Below are 11,644 nucleotides of genomic sequence, written 5' to 3'. Positions count from 1 at the left end.
AACATCAAAAAGTTTTTTGAAACTAATGAGAAAAAAAGATGCAACATATCGGAATCTTTGGGACACAGCTACGGAAGTGCTAAAAGGGAAATTTATAGCACTAAATGCCCACATTCAAAAGTTAGAAAGATCTCAATTTAACAACCTAACATCACTACTAAAAGGATTAGAGAACCAAAAGCAAACCAATCCTAAAAGTAGTAGAAGACAACAAGTAATCAAAATCAGAACTGAACAAAAGGAGACTGAGACACAAAATGCCATTCAAAAGATTAACGAATCCAGGAGCTGTTTTTTGTTAAATTAATAAAACAGGCCAACAGACTAATAAAGACTAATAAAGAAGAAAAGAGCAAAGACTCAAATATACACAATCAAAAATGGCAAAGGGATATTAACACTGACCCCATGGAAATAAAAGTAACCATCAGAGCATACTATGAACACCTCTATGCACACAAACTAGAAAATCTAGAGGAGATGGATAAATTCCTGGACACGTACACTCTTTCAAGACTGAACTGGAAAAAAATTGGATCCCTGAACAGACCAACCATGAGCTGGAAATTGAGTCTGTATCATATAGCCTACCACCCCCCAAGAAGAAGAAGAAAGTTCAGGACAAGACAGATTCATGGCTGAATTCTACTAGATGTACAAAGAGCTGGTACCATTCCTGCAGAAACTATTCCAAATAATTTGAAAGAAACGACTCCTCCCTAACTCGTTCTATGAGGCCGGCATCATCCCGATATCAAAAGGTGGCAGGGACACATACAGAAAAGGAAACTTCAGGCCAATATCCTTGATGAACATAGATGCAAAAATCTTTAACAGAATACTGGCAAACTGAATCCAGCAACACAGCAAGAAGCTTACTTAACACAATCAGTTAGGCGTTATGTCTCGGATGCAAAGTTGTTTCAACATGTGCAAATTCATAAATGCAATTCATCATATAAACAGAACTAAAGATGTAACCAACATGATCATCGCGACAGATGTGGGAAAGACTTTTGATAAAATCCAACAACTCTTCATGTTAAAATCTCTCGATAAACTAGGTAATGAAGGAACACACTTCAAAATATTAAGAGACATCTGCGGAAAACCAACAGGGAGCATCATACTGAATGTACAAAAGCTGGAAACATCCCCTTGAAAACTGGCACAGGACAAGGATGCCCTCTCTCATCACTCTGATTCAACGTGTTATTGGAAGTCCTGGCCAAAGCAGAGAGGCAAGAGAAACAAAGAGCATCCAAATAGGAAGGGAGGAAGTCAAATAATCCCTGTGTGCAGATGACATGATCCTCTATCTAGAAAACCCCATAGTCTCAGCCCCAAAGCTTCTTAAGCTAATAAACAACTTCAGCAAAGTCTCAGGATATAAAACCAACACACAAAAATCACTAGCATTCCTATACACCAACAACAGTCAAGACAAGAGCCGAATCAGGAACAAACTCCCATTCATAATCGCCACAGAAAGGATAAAATACCTAGGAATACAGGTAATCAGAAAAGTGAAAGAGCTCTACAAAAAGAACTGCAAACCACTGCTCAAAGAAATTACACATGACGTAAACAAATGAAGAAACATTCCATGGTCATGGATAAGAAGAATCAGCATCATTAAAATGGCCCTACTGCGCAAAGTAATTTATGTATTCAACGCTATTCGTATTAAGCTACCACTGATGTTCTTCACAGAACTAGAGAACATTGTTTTAAAATTCATATGGAACCCACAAAGAGCCTAAATAGACAAGTCAATGATTAAAAAAACACAAAGGACAAAGCTGGAGGCATCATGGCACCCAACCTCTAACTATACTACAGGGCTACAGTAAGAGATTGGTACTGGTACAAAAACATAGACCAACGGAATAGAATAGAGAGCCCAGAAATAAGGCCACACACCTAAAACCATCTAATCTTCAACAAAGCAGACAGAAACAAGCAATGAGGAAAGGATTACCTATGCAATAAATGGTGCTGGGATAACTGGCTAGCCCTATACAGAAGATTAAAACTGGACCCCTTTCTTACACCATAACTAATGTCAATCCTACTGAAGCTATCTCAAAAAACAGAGGAGAAGGGAATACTTTTAAACTAATTCTACAAGCCCAGTATTACCCTGATACCCAAATTAGAAAAAGACACATCAGGGGAAAAAAACAAAAAACAAAAAACATAGGCTAATATCTCTGATGGATACTGATGAAAAATCCCCGACAAAATACTAGCAAGTCGAATTCAACAATACATTAGAAAGGTAATTAGTCATGACCAAGTTAGGTTTATCTCTGGGATGCAAGGATGATTCAACATATGAAAATCAATGACCTTGATACATCATCATCTCAACAGAATATAGGTTAAAAATCATGTGATCATTTGAATTGGTGTTGAAAAAGTATTTGGTAAAATTCAATATCCCTTCATGATAAAAACCCTCACAAAACTGGGGATGAAAGAAACATACCTCAACAAAATGAAAGCCATGTATGAGAGACCCACAGCTACTATCACACTGAATGGAGAAAAACAGACTTTTCTCTGGGATCTGGAATGTGACAAGGATGCCCACTTTTACCACTGTTATTCAACATAGTACTGGACGTTCTAGCTAGAGCAATCAAACAAGAGAAAGATATGAAGGGCACCCAAACAGAAAAGTAAAAAATCAACGTATTCTTGTTTGCTGATGACATTATCTTATATTTGCAAAAACCCAAAGACTCCACCAGAAAACCATTAGAACTGATAAATTCAGTAAACTTGCAGGATACAAAATCACCATGCAAAAAATCAGTAGCATTTCTATATGCCACCAGTGAACAATGTGAAAAAGAAATTTTAAAAGTTATTCCATTTACAAGAGCCACACAAAAAATTAATACTGAGGAATTAACTTAATCAAATAATTGAAAGATCTCTGTAATGAAAACTGTAAAACACTGATGAAGGACGTTAAAGAGGACACCAAAAAAGAAAAAAAGAAAAGAAGAAAAAAAACATATTTCATGCTCATGGATTGAAATAATCAGTATTGTTCAAATGTCCATACTACCCAAAGTAAGCTACAGATTCAATGCAATCCCTTTCAAGAGACCAATGGCATTCTTCTCAGAAATGGAGAAAACAATCCTAAAAGGTTTATGGAACCACAAAGGACCCAGAATCGCTGACGCTATCCTAAGGAAAAGGACAAACCTGGAGGAATCACATTACCTGACTCCAAATTATAAACTACAGAGCTAGAGTAATCAAAACAACATGGTGCTGGCATATAAACAGATACATACACCAATTGAACAGATTAGAGAACCCAGAAATAAATCAACACACTTACAGTGAACCCATTTTTGACCAAGGTTGTAAGAGCATACACTGGGGAATAGATAGTGTCTTCAATAAGTGGTGCTATGAAAACTGGATTATCTATAGGCAGAAGAATGAAGCCATACCCTATGTCTCACTATATACAAAAATCAAATCAAAATGGATTAAATACTTAAATCTAAGACCTCAAACTATGCAACTACTACAAGAAAACTTTGGGTGCAAAGAAAACAATCAACACAGTGAAGAAACAACGTGCAGAATGGATTTCCCAACTATCCATCTGAGAAGGGATTAATAACCAGAAGATGTAATGAACCCAAGCAACTGTTTAGGAAAAATATCTAATAATCAGATTAAAACAGGCAAAAGATCTGAATAGACATTTCTCAAAAGGAGACATACAAATGGCAAAGAGGCATATGAAAATGTGCTCAACATCATTGACCACTAGAGAAATGTAAATCAAAACTACAGTGAAATATCATCTCATCTCAATTAAAATGGCTTACATCCAAAAGACAGGCAATGACAAACACTAGTGAGGCTGTGGAGAAAAGGGAACCCTTGTATACTGTTGGTGGGAATAAAAATTAGTACAATCACTATGGAGAGCAGTTTGCAGGTTCCTCAGAAAACAAAAAGTTGAGATTCCATACGATCCAGCAACCCCACTGTTGGGTACACACCGAGAAGAAAGGAAATCAGTAAAGCAAAGCGGTATCTGCATTCCTATGTTTATTGCAGCACTGTTTACAATAGCTAAGATTGGGAAGCAACCTAAGTGTCCATCAACAGATGAATGGGTAAAGAAAACATGGTACATATACACAATGGAGTAATATTCAGCCACAAAAAAGAATGAGATCCACTCATTGGCAGCAACATGGGTGGAACTGGAGATCATTATGTTATGTGAAATAAGCCAGGCACAGAAAGGCAAACATTGTGTGTTCTCACTTATTTGTGTAATCTAAAAATGAAAGCAGTTGAATTCATGGCATAGAGAGTAGAAAGATGGTTACCAGAAGCTGGAAAAGTAGTGGGGTGTGGGGGGAAGGAGGTGGGGTGGTTAATGAGTACATAACAAAAATAGAAAGAGTGGATGAGGCATACTATTGACAGCACAACAGGATGAACATAGTAACAACTTAATGGTACATCTTAAAATGACTAAAAGATGGCTTGTAACACAAAGGATAAATGCTGGAGGGGATGGATACTGCATTCTCCATGACGTGCTTGTCTCACGTTGCATGCCTTTATCAAAACATCTCATGTACCCCATAAAAGTATACACTTGCTATGTACCACCAAAAAAAAAAAAAAATCGAAAAATACTTAATGAATAAACTTAAAAAAAAAAAAAAAAACTTCAAAAGTGGCAGACCTTTCAGGAGTCCATGGAATCCAGAATAAAAAAGAGGATTCACGCTTGATATCAGGATTAACCTCCCTCTAGTGGTTCACCCTAAACTGCGAAGAAATGTGGCCCTGTGGCCAACATTATTAGAGATCCATTAAAAGGTAAAAGGCTTGTGTTGCTTTTCAAAGCCCAAGTAATTCGATTAAGTTTTCAGGATTGGATGTAAGTAATCAGCAGTCAGTTTAAAAAAGAGGATACAGAAAGAAGGAGGAGAGGCTAAGGGAGGGGAAAAGGGTCGTAACATACTCATTTTATGGGAAAGGCGATGAAGGCGTATACTAGTAACTGAGAGTTAAGTATATCACTTAAAGTTACTAGAGTCACCAGTAGAAGATCTAAAGATCAAAAGGTATAAAAAATTGCCAGAAAGAACGACAGGGGGATTGGTGGAAAGATGAGTGAATAAGAACAGCTCCAATGTGCAGCTCCCAGTGAGACTGATGCAGAAGGCAGGTGACTTCTGCATTTCCAACTGAGGTACCTGGTTCATCTCACTGGGACTGGTTGAACAGTGGGTGCAGCCCAAGGAGGGTGAGCTGAAGCAGGGCCGAGCGTCACCTCACCCAGGATGTGTAAGGGGTCGGGACACTCCCTCTCCTAGCCAAGGGAAGCCATTAGATTCTGTACCCTGCACTCCAGCATGGATACTGTGCTCTTCCCACAGTCTTTGCAACCGCAGACCAGGAGATTCCCTACGGTACCTACACCACCACCAGGGCCCTGGGTTTACAGCACAAAATGGGGTGGCCTTTTGGGTAGACACTGATCTAGCCACAGCAGTTTTTTTTTTTCCGTACCCCAGTGGCACCTGGAATGCCAGTCAGACAGAAATGTGAACTCTTCTGGAAAGGGGGCTGAAGCCAAGGCAGCATGTGGTCTGGCTCAGTGGGTCCCACCCCCACAGAGACCAGCAAGCTAAGATCCACTGGCTTGAAATTCTCATAGCTGGCACAGCAGTCTGAGCTTGGCCTGAGGCATGTGAGCTTGGTGGGGGAGGAGCTTCTGACATCGCTGAGGCTCCAGTAGGCAGATTTAGCCTTGCAGTGTAGACAAAGCCACCAGAAAGTTCAAACTGGGTGAAGAAAGAATCCAGTGAGACAGTCTGCCTGCAGTGGCCTTGCTGAGTATGGCATCTGTGAAAAAAGGCAGCAGCCCATCAGGGACTTATAAATAAAGCCCCCAATTTCCTGGGACAGAGCACCTAGGGGAAGGGGTGTTGTGGGCACAGCTTCAGCAGACATAAACATCTCTGCCTGGCAGCTCTGAGGAGAGCAGCAGATCTCCCAGGCACCGAGTTTGAGCTCTGATAAGGGACAGACTGCCTCCTCAGGTGGATCCCTGACCCCTGTGTATTCTGATTGGGAGACACTTCCCAGCAGGGGTCAACAAACATCTCAGACAAAAGAGCTCTGGTTGGCATATGGTGGGTGCCCCTCTGGGACGAAGCTATTGGAAGAAGAAACAGGCATCAATCTTTGCTGTTCTGCAGCCTCCACTGGTGATAGCCAGACAAGCAGGGTCTGGAGTGGATCTCCAGCAAACTCCAGCAGACCTGTTGCAGAGGACATTAACTGCTTAAAGGAAAACTAATAAACAGAAAGGAATAGTTTTAACATCAACAAAAAGGACGTTCACTCAGAGACCCCATCCAAAGGTCACTGACTTCAGAGACCAAAGATGGATAAATCCACAAAGACAAGGAAAAACCAGCACAATAAGGCTGAAAATTCCAAAAACCAGAAAACCTCTTCTTCAAGGGATCACAAGGACTTGCCACCAAGGGAACAAAACTGGGCAAAGAATGAGTTTGAGTTTGATGAATTGACAGAAGCAGGCTTTGGAAGGTGGGTAATAACAAACTCCTCTGAGCTAAAAGAGCGTGTTCTAACCCAGTGCAAGGAAACTGAGAACCTTGATAAAAGGTTAGACAAATTCCTAACTAATTGAATAACCAGTTTAAAGAAGAACAAAATGACCTGATGGAGCTGAAAAACACAGCATGAGAATGTCGTGAAGCATACACAAGTACCCATGGCTGAATTGATCAAGTGGAAGAAAGGATATGAGAGATTGAAGGTCAACTCAATGAAATAAAGTGAGATGACAAGATTAGAGAAAAAAGAGTGAAAAGAAATGGGCTAAGCCTCCAAGAAATACGGAATTATGTGAAAACAACAAATCTACCTTTGATCGGTGTACCTGAAAGTGACGGGGGGAATGAAACCAGGTTGGAAAACACCAACCTAGCAAGGCAGGCCAACATTAAAATTTGGAAAATACAGAGAACGCCACAAGGATACTCCTTGAGAAGAGCAACCCCAAGACACACAATCGTCAGATTCACCCAGGTTGAAATGAAGGAAAAAATGCTAAGGTCAGCCAGAGAGAAAGGTCCAGTTACTCACAAAGTGAAGTCCATCAGGCTCACAGCAGATCACTCGGCGAAAACCCTACAAGCCAGAAGAGAGTGGGGGCAAATATTCAACATTTTTAAAGAAAAGAATTATCAGCCCAGAATTTCATATCCAGCCAAACTAAGCTTCACAAGCAAAGGAGAAATAAAATCCTTTACAGCCAAGCAAATGCTGAGAGATTTTGTCACTACCAGGCCTGCCTTACAAGAGCTCCTGAATGAGGCATGGACAGGAACAGCCAGTACCAGCCACTGCAAAAACATAGCAAATAGTAAAGACCACTGACACAATGAAGAAGCTACATAAACTAACGGGCAAAACAACCAGCTAGCATCATAATGGCAGGATCAAATTGACACATAACAATATTAACCACAAAAGTAAATGGGCTAAATGCCCCAATTAAAAGACACAGACTGGCAAATTGGATAAAGAGTCAAGACCCATCAGTGTGTTGTATTCAGGAGACCCACCTCATGTGCAAAGACACTAACACATAGGCTCAAAATAAAGGGATGGAGGAATATTTGCCAAGCAAATGGAAAGAAAAAGAATAAAAGCAGGGGTTGCAATCCTACTCTCTGATAAAAGACTCTAAACCAACCGAGATCAAAAGAGACAAAGAAGGGCGTTACATAATGGTAAAGGGATCAATGCAGCAGGAAGAGTGAACTATCCTACATATATATTCACCCAATACAGGAGCACCCAGATACATAAAGCAAGTTTTTAATGACCTACAAAGAGACTTAGACTGCCACACAATAACAGTGGGAGACTTTAACGTCCCACTGTCAATATTAGACACATCAACAAGACAGAAAATTAACAAAGATATCTAGGACTTGAACTCAGCACTGGACCAAGGGGACCTAAAAAACATCTACAGAGCTCTCTCTACCCCAAATCAACACAATATACATTCTTCTCAGCACCATATCACACTTATTCTAAAATTTACCATATAATTGGATGTAAAACACTCCTCAGCAAATGCAAAAGAACAGAAATCGTAACAGACTATCAGACCACAATGAAATCAAATTAGAACTCAGGATTAGGAAACTCACTCAAAACCGCTCAGCTACACAGAAACTGAACAACCTGCTCCTGAATGACTACTGGATAAATAATGAAATGAAGGCAGAAATAAAAATGTTCTCTGAAACCAATGAGAACAAAGACACAACATACCAGAATCTCTGGGACACATTTAAAGCAGTGAGTAGAGGGAAATTTATAGCACTAAATACCCACAAGAGAAAGCAGGAAAGATCTAAAATCGACACCCTAACGTCACAGTTAAAAGAATTAGAGAAGCAAGAAAAAACAAATTCAAAAGCTGGCAGAAGACAAGAAATAACTTAGATCAGAGCAGAACTGAAGGAAAGAGAGGCGCGCGCACACACACACACACACACACACACACACACACACACAAACCCTCAAAAAATCCGTGTATCCGGGAGATGATTTTTTGAAAAGCTCAACAAAATAGATAGACTGCTAGCTAGACTAATAAAGAAGGAAAGAGAGAAGAATCAAAGAGATGCAATAAGAAATGATGAAGGGGATATCACCACGATCCCACAGAAATACAAACTACCATCAGAGAATACTATAAAAACTTGTATGCAAATAAACCAGAAAACCTAGAAGAAATGGGTAAATTCCCGGACACTTACGCCCTCCCAAGACTAAACCAGGAAGAAGTTGAATCCCTGAATAGACCAATAACGAGTTCAGAAATTGAGACAGCAATTAATAGCCTAGCAACTGAAAAGAGTTCAGGACCAGACGGTTTCACAGTCAAATTCTGTCAGAGGTACAAAGAGGAGCTGGTATCATTCCTTCTGAATCTATTCTGAAGAATAGAAATAGAGGGAATCCACCCTAACTCATTTTATAAGGCCAACATCATCCTGATATCAAAACCTGGTAGACACACGACAAAAAAAGAAAATTTCAGGCCAATATCCCTGATGAACATCGATGCGAAAATCCTCAATAAAATACTGGCAAACTGAATCCAGCAGTACATCAAAAAGCTTATACACCACGATCACGTCGGCTTCATCCCTGGGATGCAAGGCTGTTTTAACATTCACAAATCAATAAAAGTAATCTATCACATAAACAGAACCAAAGACAAAAACCATATGATTATTTATTTATTATACTTTAAGTTCTGGGTGGAACTGGAAACCATATGATTATCTCAATAGATGCAGAGAAGACCTTCGAGAAAATTCAACGATTTTCATGCCAAAAACTCTCAATAAACTAGGTATCAACGGAATGTATCTCAAAATAGTAAGAGCTATTCATGACAAACCCGCAGCTTATAATCATACTGAATGCGCAAAAGCTGGAAGCATTCCCTTTGAAAACCGGCATGACACAAGGATGCCCTTTCTCACCACTCCTATCCAACATAGTATCGGAAGTTCTGGCAACGACAATCAGGCAAGAGATAGAGATAACGGATATTCGATTAGGAAAAGAGGAAGTCCAATTATCTCTGTATGCAGATGATAGGTTGTATATACAGGAGACCCCATCGTCATAACCCAAAACCTCCTTAAGCGGATGAGCAACTTCACCAAAGTCTCAGGATACAAAATCAATGTGCAAAAATCACAAGTATGCCTATATGCCAATAACAGAACAACAGAGAGCCAAATTATGTGTGAACTCCCATTCACAATTGCTACAAAGAGAATAAAATGCCTAGGAATACAACTAACAAGGGATGTGATGGGCCTCTTCAAGGAGAACTACAAACCACTGCTCAAGCAAATAAGAGAGGACACAAACAGATAGAAAAACATTCCATGCTCATAGTAAGGAAGAATAAATATCGTGAAAATGGCCATACTGCCTAAAGTAATTTATAGATTCAATGCTATCCCCATCAAGCCACCATTGACTTCTTCAAAGAATTGGAAAAATTACTTTAAATTTCATATGGAACAACAACAACAACAACAACAACAACAAAGCCTGCATAGCCAAGAAAATCCTAAGCAAAAGCAAAACCAAACAAAACAAAAAACAAAAACAAAAAAAAACAAAGCTGCAGGCATCACACTACCTGACTTCAAACTATACTACAAGGCTAAATAATCAAAACAGCATGGTACTGGTACCAAAAAGAGATATAGGCCAATGGAACAGTACATAGGTCTCAGAAATAATGCCACACCTCTACAACCATCCCATCTTTGACAAACCTGACAAAAATAAGCAATGGGGAAAGGATTCCCTATTTAATCAATGATGTTGGGAAAACTGGCTATCCATATGCACAAAGCTGAAACTGGATTTCTTCCTCACTCCTTATACAAAAATTAACTCAAGATGAACTAAAGACTTAAACATAAGACCTAAAACCATAAAAACCCTAGAAGAAAACCCAGGCAATATCATTCAGGACGTAGGCATGGGCAAAGCCTTCATGACTAAAACACCAAAAGCAATGGCAACAAAAGCCCAAATCCACAAATGGGATCTAATTACACTAAAGAGCTTCTGCACAGCAAAAGAAACTATCAGAGTGAACAGGCAACCTACAGAATGGGAGAAAATTTTTGCAATCTCTCTATCCGACAAAGGGCCAATATCCAGTATCTACAAAGAACTTAAATTTACAAGTATAAAGCAAAGAACCCCATCAAAAAGTGGGCAAAGGATATGAACAGACACTTCCGAAAAGGAGACATTTATGCAGCCAACAAACATAGGATAAAAAGCTCATCATCACTGGTCATTACAGAAATGAAAATCAAAACCACAATGAGATACTATCTCACACCAGTCAGAATGGTGATCATCAAAAAGCCAGGAGACAACAGATGCTGGAGAGGATGTGGAGAAACAGCAACACTTTTACACCGTTGGTGGGAGTGTAAATTATTAGTCCAACCATTGTGGAAGACAGTGTGGTGATTCCTCAAGGATCTAGAACTAGAAATACCACTTGACCCAGCAATCCCGTTACTGGGTATATACTCAAAGGTTTATAAATTGTTCTATTGTAATGACACACACACACACGTGTGTTTATTGCAGCACTGTTCACAATAGCAAAGACTTGGAACCAACCCAAATACCCATCAATAATAGACTGGATAAAGAAAATGTGGCACATATACACCATGGACTACTATGCGGCCATAAAAAATGACGAGTTCATGTCCTTCGCAGGGACATGGATGAAGTTGGAAACCACCATTCTCAGCAAACTATCACAAGAACAGAAAACCAAACACAGCATGTTCTCACTCATAAGTGGGAAGTGAACAATGAGAACACATGGACACAGAGAGGGGAATATCACACAGTGGGGCCTGTCAGGGGTGGGGGGCTAGGGGAGGGATAGCATTAGGAGAAACACCCAATGTAGATGACAGGGTGGTGGATGCAGCTAACCACCATGGCACTTATATACCTA

The 11,644-nt window shown here is 39.7% G+C and overlaps 1 long non-coding RNA gene across 1 annotated transcript; it reads left to right on the top strand.

Annotated features, from left to right (window-relative positions):
* Positions 1–1,533: 1,533 nt before the first annotated feature.
* LOC116532210 lies at positions 1,534–10,122 on the top strand. Its single transcript, XR_004260767.1, has 3 exons — positions 1,534–1,667; positions 3,660–3,661; positions 10,089–10,122. It is a non-coding gene; the product is annotated as an uncharacterized LOC116532210 (long non-coding RNA).
* The last annotated feature ends 1,522 nt before the right edge of the window (positions 10,123–11,644 follow it).

This window comes from Sapajus apella, unplaced genomic scaffold (genome assembly GCF_009761245.1).
Source record: "Sapajus apella isolate SASKATOON/1434 unplaced genomic scaffold, GSC_monkey_1.0 scaffold75, whole genome shotgun sequence".
Lineage (NCBI taxonomy): Eukaryota > Metazoa > Chordata > Mammalia > Primates > Cebidae > Sapajus > Sapajus apella.
The sequence above is the reverse complement of the archived record's forward strand: the minus strand, read 5'-3'. Positions and strand labels throughout refer to the sequence as shown.